Source organism: Aedes aegypti, chromosome 2 (assembly GCF_002204515.2).
Source record: "Aedes aegypti strain LVP_AGWG chromosome 2, AaegL5.0 Primary Assembly, whole genome shotgun sequence".
In the NCBI taxonomy this organism is placed as follows: domain Eukaryota; kingdom Metazoa; phylum Arthropoda; class Insecta; order Diptera; family Culicidae; genus Aedes; species Aedes aegypti.
Window position 1 is genome coordinate 50,174,939 of NC_035108.1, and position 12,760 is coordinate 50,187,698.

At 34.8% G+C, this 12,760-nt stretch overlaps 1 protein-coding gene across 1 annotated transcript in view; it reads right to left on the reverse strand.

Moving 5' to 3' along the window:
- Positions 1-12,760, reverse strand: part of LOC5567626 (TLR4 interactor with leucine rich repeats) — a 38,627-nt gene that overhangs the window by 12,105 nt on the left and 13,762 nt on the right. The gene's annotated exons all lie outside the window — the stretch shown is intronic.

Consider the following 12,760-nt stretch of genomic DNA (forward strand, 5'->3'; position numbering starts at 1 on the left):
TCTGAATGGTTTGTCATGTATTGGAAGGAACAAAAATGATAAGCGGATGGTTATCATTTAAGGTGAAGATGAATCGTAGCGAAACCTCAAATTGGTGGTTTTCAGCTCAAACGCGTGTTCGGTTCTTCAGATTTGTGCTCTTGAAAATTTGCACCACCTTAAAATGAACACCAAACCGCAGACAAACAGACGCCAAAATATCCATCAACTGAATAGTACCGATGTGAATTATATATAAAAAAATGCGATGGAAACTTACTCTTCAGAAGTTCCGGGTTTCTGAAACCGGGTATGAATTACTAAGTGATTTGAGAATCGCTATTTACAGTTCACGTGAATACCTATTCAACAAAATGAGGACGGTTCAGATTACTTGTTTAGTTACGAAACTACAGGTTGTCAAAGTAAGGGTCTCCCAAGGGACTTTTTTTTTAGGTGTAGCAGGTTCCTGGTGGCCACAGTGACCAAATCCGGATCTCCGGAAAGGTTTCTGAAACTAGACATGTGTGCCTTTCATTTAAGGCCGCACGGGACGGTGTTTTAATCACCCTCTCCATTTGAAGAAGCAAATCTCAAGTACCACTCAATATATCGATGCGAGAAATGTATCACTATAATTATATATATGTAGTGCACAACCCAATAAATTTTCAATTCAATCGGTTCACTAAAACTGGATATTTGCTTCTGCAAAGTTTGGATGATAATTGTTAGAGTGAGACAAAAGATAGGGAAAATAACCCGGTTTCCCGTGTCACCTTAAGCCGAACATAACATAATTCGGTCAACACACTGGGTTTTGAGAGCTGATCAAATTTTCGGGTCGGAAACGACCCGAGGTCACAATTTGTAACTTTTTTCATGGAAGCTCCCCTAGGGGTCATTCAAAACTTCTGTTTCCGAAAAAATAAAATTTCCCGCAAAAAAATAATTGTTGGAAAATTTTAAATTGCTAGGTTATTCCAATCAAAAGTTACATTGATTTGAATTTTGAAATGGATCGAATTTGACCCAAGGTCCTTACTAAGGTGAAGGTAACTTCGTTTAGTAACAAATTTAGTATAAGTTGAAAAACATTCTAAATAAGTAGTAATAAATTCTTTTTTTTTTGTGTAGAAAACAGATTTTGAATAAGATTTTGAACAATTGAACTCTGATCTTGTAGTTTTACTGTTTTAGTTGATAACACAGCGTAACAAAAATGACATTTTTGCGTGTCTCAAGGATCAAATTATGTGTCTCGAGTAGATTTGGGGTTGCTGAATCTGATGCCATTTTCAGAAATGTTCCAGCACGTCACAATTTTTAGCTACAGGTCGCCAAAGTTGTATAAAACACTGATTTTATTGATGTTTACATAACATTTAAAGTATAATTTATCAAACTTTTTTGTGATCTAATCCACTAAGCATGCTATTTTGCACTCAACCTTTCATTTTGGATTAAATTTGGTTGAAATTGCGCGATTTAATTTGGATTAAATCGGTTTTTTCGACATGTTTGCTGTCTTCATACAAAATTCTTCATTTCTCTTGTATGGGAAAATACAATACTTTTTCAAACCATCAAAAAATAATTTTTCCGCATCGAAAGTATTATAAACTTTGCCGATAAGTATTGTTATACACATAAAGTTGGAATTCTGTGGCAAATTAGGCAAATAAATCGCCTTGCAAGCTGGAAAACTTGCATGCAAGTTGGCTGAAATAGCCATTTTTTGCATTTCCAACAGCCAATATCTCAACAACTAGACGTGCTATGATATTTTTGAAAACGGCAATGGATTCAGCAACTCTTAATTGAGTGAATAGCGGTATTTTGGTGCTTGAGACAAAAACGTGTTCCGCAGTGTAATGAATTGTATCGGCGATAAAGGCAAACAATGACGAGAAGTTCTATTGCATGTTGTGCGTGTATTGGGTTTTGCTTAGTCCATCCGTTAGACCAGGGGATTTTTTTATTTCCGTACGGGTTTGGGCCGAAAGGTCTCAGATTATCATGAAACTTTTTCCACAGGCAGGGCTCAATAATATATGAATAAAAAAAATTGAGAAAAATTCAGGGTCGCCTATTTTTCCGGAAAACTCAGTTGGATTTTTTTTGTTTTCCCCTGACACTACTTACTTTGAAAAATCATAAATCAAGAACGAAGCATCATAGAAACAAAGCTTTTTTTTAATGAAAATGAAAGCAAATTTTCTCAGGGATTAAAAAAAATTAACTGGAAAAAGTTTTCCATAACATATTCCACCTTTAAGAAAATTCGTAAAGAAAAGCCGGAAAAGGCCTTCCTTAGCCGAGTGGTTAGAGTCCTCGGCTACAAAGCAAAGCCATGCTGAAGGTGTCTGGGTTCGATTCCCGGTCGGTCCAGGATCTTTTCGTAATTGAAATTTGCTTGACTTCCCTTTGCATAGAGTATCATCGTACCTGCCACACGATATACGAATGCGAAAATGGCAACTTTGGCAATGAAAGATCTCAGTTAATGACTGTGGAAGTGCTCATAATAACACTAAGCTGAGAAGCAGGCTATGTCCCAGTGGGGACGTTAATGCCAAGAAGAAGAAGAAGAAGAAAAGCCGGAAAAACTTTGCTCCAACTCGTGGAAAATTTTCTAAGAAATATTTTTGAGAAGGTAATGTCATAAGCTTTAATCGCTGAAATTTTTGAAATTGTATTTTTTTCGTTTTTCAGTTATATCCAATTTTGTAAAAAATGTGCAAATGTGCCATTTTGAGCCTTTTCTTTGAAAAATCATATCTCAAGAAAGAAGCATCGTAGAAACGAAGTTTTTAATGAAAATGAAAGCAAATTTTCTAAGAAATAGAAAAAAATGTTAACTGGAAAAAGTTTTCCACAAAATTTTTCACCGTTGAGAAAATTCGTAAAGAAAAGCCGGGAAAACTATATTCCAACTCGTGTAAGATTTTCAAAGAAATATTTTTGAGAACAGAATTTTGTAAATTTCAATCACTGAAACTTTTAAGATTTACTACTTTTTAATTCCTGCGTTTGGTCATAGTTTTGTGAAAAATGCCCAGATTTCTCGTACAAGTCTTTTCCTTCGAAAATCATAACTGAAGATAAAAGCGTCACAGAATTTTTTTTTGTCAAATCGGAATCAAATTTTCTCAAAACTTTGAGATTTTTTAAAATGGAATAAGTTTCCCAGGACATTTTTCACCGTTAAGGAAAATACATAATAATAACCCGATTAGCTATTCCAGCTTACAAACAAAGTATATTTGAAAAGAGCGATCAATAAGATCTAATCCTAAACCTTTTTTAAATACGTTAATTTTTCGTTCCTAAAACATGATCAAATATTGCCAAGATGAACTGTTTACAAATTTATACATTTATAAGTTTATAAAGCTTATTTTCAAATTTATAAATTTATATACAAAACTACTTAAGAACGAAACAGCATAGATACAAAGATTTCTTCAATCATAATGTAGGCATTTTTCCTAGCTACCTGTTAGGTAACTACAAAATTGACAGTTAAATCAATGGGTAGACAATATGGCAATTAGGTATTTACCAATTCTGGTTTAAAGCGTTGAAATGGCTTGAGAATCATAAGTTTACCAAAAAACTAACAAAGAGCAGTGAGAAAGTGCAAGTGTTTTCAGCTGTATATTACTCGTTATTACCGAAGCTGTTGAAATGGACAAAGTTCAATACTACGAATACTATTCGCTATGCTGTAACCCCTTCGGACTGGACGGCCACAAATCAGTAAGGACAAATTTACGCTCGATTAGCCATGGTCTCATGACCAAGTTTCATTCGAATGGAGTTCGGTGGATTACGGAAAAGATGAAAATCTGCATGAAGTGCATGATTATGATTAACCAGAAACGAAAATCTTCTGGTGTTAGCAACCAAAGACAATCTTCCCGGTTGAAAAAATAGATAGCATTAAGATGAAAATGTAAGTTATATACTGAATAAATGAATAAATAAAATTAAAAAATAATAATAATAATCTTATTTATTCCATAGAAAAGAAAGAATCCCTTTTCAGTGTAATGAAAAATTGAGGCAGAAACAGTGTTTTTCAGTTTTTCTTAGCGGTGTAATTTTTCATGAAAAATATCATCCATTCCGCCTTATACTTCATTAAAACCAATCCCATATCTTTTTTTCAGATGTTTTAGAAAATTTGCAATTGCTTTGATAATAAACCTTAGTTTTTCCGATGCTTCGATTGAAATATGGGTTTTCAAAGAAAAGGCTTATATGGTAATTTTCCACAAAATTGGCCATAACTCAAAAACGAAAAAAAAGTACATTTCAAAAATTTCAGAAATTAAAGCTTATGAAATTACCTTCTCAAACATATATTTTTGAAAGTTTTCCACTAATTGGAACATAGTTTTTTCGGCTTTTCTTTACGAATTTTCTCAACGGTGGAAAATTTTGTGGAAAACTGTTTCCAGTTAATATTTTTTTTATTCATGAGAAAATTTGCTCTCATTTTCATAAAAAAATTTTGTTTCTACGATGCTTCTTTCTTGAGTTATGATTTTTCAAAAATAAGGCTCAAAATGGCACATTTGCACATTTTTTACAAAATTGGCCATAACTCAAAAACGAAAAAAATACCATTTCAAAAATTTCAGCGATTAAAGCTTATACAATTATCTTCTCAAAAATTTTCCACGAGTTGAAGCATAGTTTTTCTCAACGGTGGAAAATTTTGTGGAAACTTTTCCAGTTAACAGTTTTTTCTATTCCTTAGAAAATTTGCTTTCATTTTCATAAAAAAAAAACTTTGTTTCTACGATGCTTCTTTCTTGAGCTATGATTTTTCAAAGTAAGTAGTGTCAGAGGAAAACAAAAAAATTCCAACTGAGTTTTCCGGGAAAATAAGCAACCCTGAATTTTTCTCAATTTATTTTATTCATATTTTGATGAGGCCTGCCTGTGGAAAAAGTTTCATGAAAATCTTAGACCCTTCGGCCCACTTTATACGGAAATAAAAAAAAAATCACCACCAGCGATTCCCAAAGTGGGCGAAAATTTGTAAAACTTATTGTGGGGGGCGAAAAAGCTGAAAAGGGGGCGAAAATAATGGTATGGGAGTAATTGAGAAACAAAAATATACATAACGTTTGTAAGAGACACTTATTTAATGGAAACATATTTCATCTGTTCATGTACCTCTAAACGCGCTCGTTTTTAAACTATTATAGACAAAACATGACGATTGTCATTGAGATTTGAATGGTTTTTACCAAAGATTACATTGAATGTATTTCGAAAGAAGAAAATATGTGAGAACTTTTGGCGATACTTGAAATTTATTTCGAAGTCCAATACCGTGATGAATCAAAATCCGGACGGGACCAATATCCGGACAATTAATCAGTATTCATTGATTTAAAGATGAAATTTTACAGTAATCTGGTAATATTTACTGGTATATTAAGATTTTAACTAATCTAACCCTAATACAAAAAAATAACATATAGGTAGGCTTTGTCATAAAAATATTGAAAATAAAAACAAATTTTTAACTTCAGTTTTGCATTTTCTCTGCGTCGTGCAAGTTCTTGTTATGAAGTTCTGGATTGACTTATCAAAATTAGTTCATTCGCGAATGTGTGATTAAATAATAGTTTTACTGCTTGTTTGGTCCAGAATAGTAGATGTGATAATAGATAATAAGACTGATTGTGTCCAAGAAGTGATTTGTTGTGAAAATTAATCAATTTAAGAGCAAAACGATGCTGTCCGGGATTGTGGGCTAGTGGTTCAATAGCCGGACAAGAAGGATATATTGCACTGCAATATATTTGCAGTGTAAAGTACTATTTGTGAAGCATATATGAAGAAAATTGAAAGTTATGGTGGATAATCAATGTAAAAAGAAACAATACATGTGTTTTACGCAGAAAAACTGATCAAAATCATGATTATTTCAGTAGCGCTGCAACACATTCTTAGCAACGAGTCCCTAGCACAGAATGGAGGTAAGATAAGAGTGTTCTAATTGAATGCAAAGTTGTACATTATTGTATATTATATTGCAAATGTATGTGTCATGTTACCAGAAAAATCTTTTTCTAGTTGATATCAATAAGTTTTATTTGTATATAATCAATTCATATAACGTTGTCCGGATTTTGATTCATAAATGTCCGGCGTATCGATTCATTTGTCCGGGTTTAAGTACAAGACTTATTTCGTTATTTTCACGATTTACATGCCATTTTTGAAATTTTTACTAACATTTTCCTCGTTTTCGTGAAAACGTAAGCCTGAACTAATTGTATAAATATCACACATTATTCATATGAGAATATAAGTTGGTGAAAAGTGAGCTGGAACATTTAGTGCCTCTTAAGCGTCCGGATATTGATGCAGCACTGTATAAAGTTTGATGACTTTTTGTTAAGGGATCTTTAGGAAAAGACAGATTAAGTTTCTTCACGCATCTGCTATACTATTCGTTTTGATATTTTAACTACACGAATTCTAATCAGTATTTTTGGCACAAGTCATTTCATAAATAAATTAATGTGAAATTTGTGGAAAAATATCTCGTTCAAATGATAAAATCAATAAATGCCACATATAAATCACTTAACTTAAAAATAGGCCTGAATAACATCAAATTGCATGCAACAAGGGCTTAAAAAAATCTAAATTGCACGGAATAAAAACAAAACATTTTTATAACTTTTTTGATCAGTGAATTGAGAGTTTTAAACTAGTCGCGGGGGCTCAGATAGCCGTAGCGGTAAACGCGCAGCTATTCAGCATGACCATGCTGAGGATCGTGGGTTCGAATCCCGCTGGTCGAGGATCTTTTCTGGTTGGAAATTTTCTCGATTCCCAAGGCATAGAGTATCTTCGTACCTGCGACACGATATACACATGCAAAAATGGTCAATCGGCTAAGAAAGCTATCAGTTGATTACTGTGGAAGTGCTCATAAGAACACTTATCTGAGAAGCAGGCTTTGTCCCAGTTGGGACGTAACGAAAGAAAGAAGAAGAAGATGTCGATTGGTTTGTTTCCAGAACAGCCAAAAATCTGTATTACCATAGATTTCGTAAATTTATTTCAACAACTTACATAAAAACCGAAGAGAAAAACACTGTTTCGGTGGTTGCACACATTTGCAGGATAATAGATTTATTAAAACAAAATAAATCATGCATATGATTGATATTGCTTACCTTTTTTTGGATACACAAACCGAAGACGTTCTTTTTGGGATATTTCAATTGGAGCATCATGATTGACTACTACACCCTTTAAGTTTGTCAAATTTTTCAAACTTCAACGTATGTCTTAATGCAACCATTAAAATTTCACATCAGGGGGCGATTTAAAAAAAATGTTGGTCTCGAGGGGGCGAAAGTCAAAAAAGTTTGGGAAACATTGCGTTAGACGAACGATCGAGGGGTATACCCAGATGAGAATTTCTAGCATCAAGAGTTTCAGATCATTGTCTATAATCACGGATTCGAATTTAACTGCACATTTTGGTATTGCAATGCCTCTTGCTTCAACAACGGAATTTGTTGAGGTTTCAAGAGCATTGTCAATAGCAAGTTTTGTTTGTAAAGAAATGTTAACATAGACATATTTATCGATATATGTTTCATATATATTCCAGTCGGCTCAAAATTAATTGAAAGTGGAGATGATAGGATTGAGAATCGCTTCATGGGATATTTGAAATGTAACAGGGACATGATCAGAATCAAAATAAGCATGAATGACCAGTTGCCTACAAAGATGACTTGAGTCGGTTAAGACCAAATCAATCGTAGATGGGTTTCTAGAAGAAGAAAAGGTTAGCAGGGTATTGAATTGAGAAATATTCTGCAAAGCTCTCGATAAATAAAATTCTTCCCTTGGAATTACTTTGCGAATTTTTCAATGAGCGATGTTTGGCATTGAAGTCACCAATGACTTATTGCGAGGCATATTCCGCAAGAGAAAATTAACATGCTATCTAGTGCATTTCACCATAGTATTAATCGAATTTGCAGCAAGCTCAAGATGGCTGACTGAAATGCGATTCATTTAGTTAAATTATTAATTTCATCGTAAGTAAAACTTCTGAAACCGAGCAATTATGGTAAATGATAAAATATTAGATTTGCACCCGAGCAGACGCGAATTTCTGACAATAAAATGTGATATTGACTTGATTGTCATAAGAGATGAGAGATCTTAAGATACACGGTTAAAAAAATGAGCACCACGATATCAATACTTCTGCACTAGGATTTGCACCTCTGTTCAATCTTGGCAATATCGAAGAAACATATGGCAAAATCAACGTTGCATGTTTTGATTTGAAAATGAAAAAAGGTTAAAATGAACGTTTCCGCTCGACCGACCCAGGTTTGAACCTTCAATCTTTGGAGTGATTGCTTTTGTACAACTTGTATACAAGAAATATGAAGTTCGATCAGTTCGTGTTCAAACTTCGTTGTGATCAGTCGTGTATAGAGTGAGCGCACAAAAGTATAGATCTGAAGGTGTTTTCAAAGTTGTATTGTCCAGCTTATTGCTGTCGAGGTGTAGTGTGAGAAGGCTACGAATAGGAAAATGGCAGATATGGAACTGAGAACAAATTCTTTGAGGCTGCGCTTTGAGCGAGGAGACCCGGAACTGACGGACATGGATATTTTTTCCTTTATGAAGGAAAAATTGACGTTGAAGTGTGACAGTCTACTGTCGATGCATAAAGAGAAAAATGAGATGTCGGTGATCATTAAATTCAAGAAGGAAGAGGACGCACAGCGGGCGCTAATGCATTTGCCCAGTGTCATGGAATTTCACTACAACAAGTACCAGAGTGCTAATGTGAAGCTGTCGATGGCGAACGCCATTGTACGATACATTCGGCTATTCAATCTCCCGCCGGAGGTGGAAGACCTGGGGATTCAAAAGGTCATGGCTAAATATGGAAAAGTTATTCGGATGGTATGGGAAAAATATGCGGAGGATACTGGTTTTCCAATCTGGACATCGGTAAGAGGTGTGCACGTCGAGCTCAAGGACAACGTTGAAATTCCTGGTACTGTACTAGTCAAGAATTTGCGTGTCCGGATTTTTATGATGGATTGGTCAACAAATGTTATCGGTGTGGTAGTACTGATCACATAAATGCCGAATGCCCACAACGGAAAATGGTGAACGATCGTCTCCAGGCAGCAGGGCTGTCGAGCTACAGTGACGCACTCACTGCTGGAGGAAGATGGACGAAGAAGCGAGAGTCAGCACGCAAAAATGATGGTATTGGCAGCACAGCAACGCACTCAGGAGAAAATCAAAACGTACAACTATGTACATTTCACGTCACTGCCGGTGGCAGCAAACTACCATGCGCCACCGTTGGATCATTCAACGAAAGCGAAAGAGAAGGAAGAGAGACAAACCATTCCCGGCGGCACGATGACGCTTTCTCAACGTCAAGCGATGCAGAGCGAAGAGAGAATCAGCGAGCGTAGCAGTGAGTATACAACCACAACGACGAACGATCAACCGTGCGTTCCCACCACTTCTACATGTGGCGGAGGTGTGGAGCGAGGCGATGGTGACACACAACGATCGGAAAGTGAAACACCAAGCGTTCCGAACACAGCAGCGGGCGAGCAATGGAAGGTAAAAACAAAACGCGGCAGGAAGCAGGCGGGGAAGGAGAAAGGCAGAAAAGATTCTGAATCGGAGCACTCAACAACGGAATCGGATCATCAAATCGACAGCAATAGACAAAGCGGATGCGGGGCAAAGGGGGAGACGACGAGAAATAAAGCGAGACAACAAAAGTGATGTAAGGTAGGTGAAGTTTCCGGAGTATTGGATGCATCACAATTCAGCGAGAGCATTAGTCAGGTTGAGACTATGGAAGAGATGGTAGCGAGAGTGGTAGAATATTGAAATGAGAGCAGTTTCGAATAATATAACTGTAAAATGAATTTTGTAATGAATGTAGGAAGCATTAATCTCAACAGTACTACAACGATTGTTAACAGGTACTTGTTACGGGACTTTATTTTTTAACAATGACCTTGATGTGATATTGTAACAAGAAGTTTACTTTACGAATTTTTCTTTTGTTCCATCTTATATTCCGTATGTGAATGTGAGTGAACATGGTTCATGGTTTGAATGTTGGGTATCTGGAAATACACAGTGCTGCCTCGGGTTAACGTCCGTAAACTGACAAAATAATGTTTTTTTTTTGTTATCATGTTGTAATTTACTACAACAACAAAATAAGAAAGTAGATATGGTACGTTTATTTATTTTCTCTACTCATCTAATATTAAAATACATTTTGGCTAAATAAGAAAAACAAATCATCACAAAGATGATTTATTTTGAAACTCATACACTTTTATAAAATAGATCACATATACTCATTTAAACCCAATGCTATGTTAAAGTAAGCTTAGGTAGACATTTCAAGTTTTGGTCAACTACAGTATTGGACAGAACATATGCAACTTTTTCGATTTTCCATACAAAATGACCAACTTTGGCAAGCTAGATCTCAGTTATTTATGGACCGATTTTAATTAAATTTTCACTGAATATCAGATATAACTTGAATTTTAACGTATATTTTTGAATAATTTTTCCAATCACGAGTTTATAAGTTATAACGATTTTACTAAAATGTAATTTTGGACGAAAAATGCAAAACTATTTATCTCAAAATCTGATAGCCCTACACAAAAACTGTCTTCAGCAAACTTGCTCATCTCGTTGCAAAAAAAACCGTGAAGCTATTCCTTTAATATGTGTAGTTATGTCATTTATAAAAAATCGTCAGAAAATTCACTTTAGTCAAACCATTACTGCTTTTGACCTTGTGATTGGAAAAATCACTAAAAAATATATGTTGAAATTCAAGTTATATCTGATGTTCTGCCAAAATTTCATTCAAATCAGTCAATAAACAACTGAGATATAGCTTACCAAAGTTGAACATTTTGTATGAAAAATCGAAAAAGTTGCAAATGTTCTGTCCAATACTGTATGTATGTTACCAGGGATGAATCCTGAGAAAATTGAGAGAATCTCTCACGTATCGCTCTCTGTAACTATCATAATATGCGGCACATCAGGAGAGACTGTTTATCGTATACTGCTACAACTTTTTAAAATCGGGGGATAGCAGTGCATGATAAAACCCCTCTTATAAAGCTCCAAACTTGATGGACACTATTGCACTCGGAAGTTCGGGGTTTGTCTGTCGTTTCAGTAAACACCTACCCCAACAGTAAACAAGCAAGAAAATGGATTTTATCATCGTTCTCTCTTTGGCCTCTCGTTCGTTGTTCCTATTTATGAGACTCGTAAAAGCGTTTAAAAAACATTACATAAATTCCTGAAATACAAGGTGACATAACATGTCCTTTTCCAATTTTAATGTATCACAATTCGTTCTCAATTTTGACCATTAAGAAGCTTAGAATAAAAATAAATTATTAGGTAGTTCTCAAGATACCACATATCTGTAATGAAGGACGATTTTGTTTAGCCAGTAAAGCCAACTCTTCTCTAGTAGAGAAGCTAGGTAGAATACAGGATGCTTCGATGCTTACTGACTTTAAAATGCTCAGTTTTCACCACCTAATAAAATTTCAATCTTGTCCCTCCCTTGCGATACCTATCCACCAAGGGGCTGTGCATTAATTACGTGGACATTTTTTTGGTATTCCAGACCCCCCTCACCCCATAAATGACCACGTGGTATATGGACGGTCGTCCTATTCATTTCCATCATTTGCAAAAATTTCCTATAGACTCCCTTTTTTTAATTTCTTTATTAGTATCATTCCAAACATTACATTCATTTCTTATATCTAGGTGTTCACTATCATCCTAATATGGTAAAACAAATTTAAGATTTTATTAGCATTTTGTTAACAACATATTACATTTCATTTGCCGTAGCAGTTCAGATTTTTTACAGGTGAGTTGATTCCACCTACTCATAAGAGAAAAAAAAAACGCTTTCCCTTTACTTAACCTAACCTAACCTAAATTTATAACGCATTAATCGTGGGTCACGATTCTTGGCAATAGAAGATTGTAACGATTTTTGTCTGAAATTATTAATTAGTTTATTTGACATTTGTTCCAACGATCCAACATTGGATATTATTTGTAACTCATTGGCACTATATCGGGGCGGAAGCTTCAGATTCATTTTCAAAATTTTATTTTGAATTCTCTGCAGAGCTTTCTTCCTGGCATTATAACAGCTAGTCCATATCGGTACAGCGTACAACATGGCTGGCTTGAAAATTTGTTTGAATATCAAAAGCTTGTTTTTAAGACAAAGTTTTGATTTTCTATCAATAAGAAGATAGAGACATTTTACATATTTATTACATTTGGCTTGAATGCCCTCAATGTGATTTTTGAAAGTTAAATTCTTATCTAGCATGAGCCCTAGATACTTAACTTCATCTGAATAATTTATTGGAACCCCTCTCATCTTGACAACATGTCTACTTGAAGGTTTCAAATAAAGAGCTTTTGGTTTATGTGGGAATGTTATTAGTTGGGTTTTGAAAGCATTAGGAAAAATCTTCCATTTTTGCAAGAATGGTGCATAAATATCCAAACTTTTTTGCAATCGACTACAGATGAGACGCAGGCTTCATCATTTGACTTCGTCATTTTTCCATTTGTCAGGAATATATGCCAAATCCAATCATTTGTTAAATGTATCAACTAAAAATAATAAGCTACTATTTGGAAATTTCTA